This window comes from Galeopterus variegatus, unplaced genomic scaffold (genome assembly GCF_000696425.1).
Source record: "Galeopterus variegatus unplaced genomic scaffold, G_variegatus-3.0.2 Scaffold7163, whole genome shotgun sequence".
Lineage (NCBI taxonomy): Eukaryota > Metazoa > Chordata > Mammalia > Dermoptera > Cynocephalidae > Galeopterus > Galeopterus variegatus.
This window is the reverse complement of record NW_007733274.1, coordinates 113,417-114,738: the sequence shown is the minus strand read 5'-3', so window position 1 is coordinate 114,738 and position 1,322 is coordinate 113,417. Positions and strand designations below refer to the sequence as shown.

The 1,322-nt window shown below is 36.6% G+C and overlaps 1 protein-coding gene across 1 annotated transcript in view; it reads left to right on the top strand.

The window, feature by feature from the left end:
* The window catches only part of LOC103607139 (transmembrane protein 182-like), a 23,783-nt gene that overhangs the window by 5,625 nt on the left and 16,836 nt on the right, over positions 1-1,322 (top strand). The gene's annotated exons all lie outside the window — the stretch shown is intronic.

The window sequence follows — 1,322 nt, the reverse complement described above, 5'->3', positions numbered from 1 at the left end:
AGGACACTGGGTTCCTGGGTTTGGTCCTGTTAGGGAATTGCATGTGTGTGTGTGCACGTGTTTAGTACTTTTGAAAAAAAATCGTTGGTCATTTTTCTGTGTTATAATTTGTACAAGAATGTAGTATACCTAAAGAATTGTAATTGGCTGAGAACTCTGTAGGAAGATAAAGCATTTGATATTTACTCATATAATCATGTGCCTGTGACCAGTGGCTTTTCTTTTTGCAGTGAATCTTGTTTTGTGTGTGGTAAGGGTCTGAGGGCCTCCCTGCTCTGGACTTTATGCAAAAGCCCCCTGGGAGTTCCAAGGTGTGCCAGGTGTTCAGGGAGCCCATTCTGAAAGCCACTGAGCTAGACGATTAGAGGACACTTTCTTAAGATTTTTACTTTTAATTTCCTTCTTGGCACAAGACTATATTGTTTGTGTGTGACTGTTTGTATCCCAAGAACAGAGAGAGGTCTTCTGTGACATGAGATAAAATATTTCTATTCATTTTAGCATTTTGGGCAGAAAAAGCCATATGTTCAGGGATAGCTAAGGTTTGTTCTCTACTAGCAATTTTNAAATGTTTGAGAAATCCAATAGGCAGTATGTAGGTCTAGTCGACAAAATAAAAATATAAATACAGAAAATGAAAGAGAAGAGGCAGTTAACATATTTGGAAAGTGTATGTTGAAGTGTGTAGGAATGTTTGAAAATCAGGCAGATATAAGCATGCTATTGTAACTATGTAAGGAATTAAGGCTGTCTCAGAAACTTGGAGAAAAATCATTGGAAAACAAGTCTGAGAAAATGCACAGTGGAGATAAGTGGAGAAGGCTGTCCATTATGCATTAGTTGTTCTACCAGTTTAGAAATAAAATACGTAAAAATGAGCATAATAATGCAATAAGAGAAAACAAGAGCATATTAATGTAAAGAAGGAAGAACTAATTATTACAAAGACATAATTTAAATTATTTTTAAGAACCTCTAACTTATTTCCCCCCCAAAACTGTACTTTTTGAATGAATGTGATACTATTTATGAGGCTAGGTTGGAAGTGTGTTACCATATAATGTCAAGTATTGCTCTTTAGCAAATGCAGAATTGGCAGATTTCCCTTTTCCCATCATGTAGTGTATGGAATGATAAATACCGTGTTGGACTCTGGAATGGGTCTGTGAGAGTAGGTCAGCCTGCACTAATCCCTGTATTTCTTCCTTTAGCATGACATGGAGGGCTTCATGGAAGTTGAGAAAGGCCTCCAATACTACAATTTTTTTCCCTAGTATATATGTGAAAACAGGTTTGCAAATATGGTGGCATTTATGAAGCAT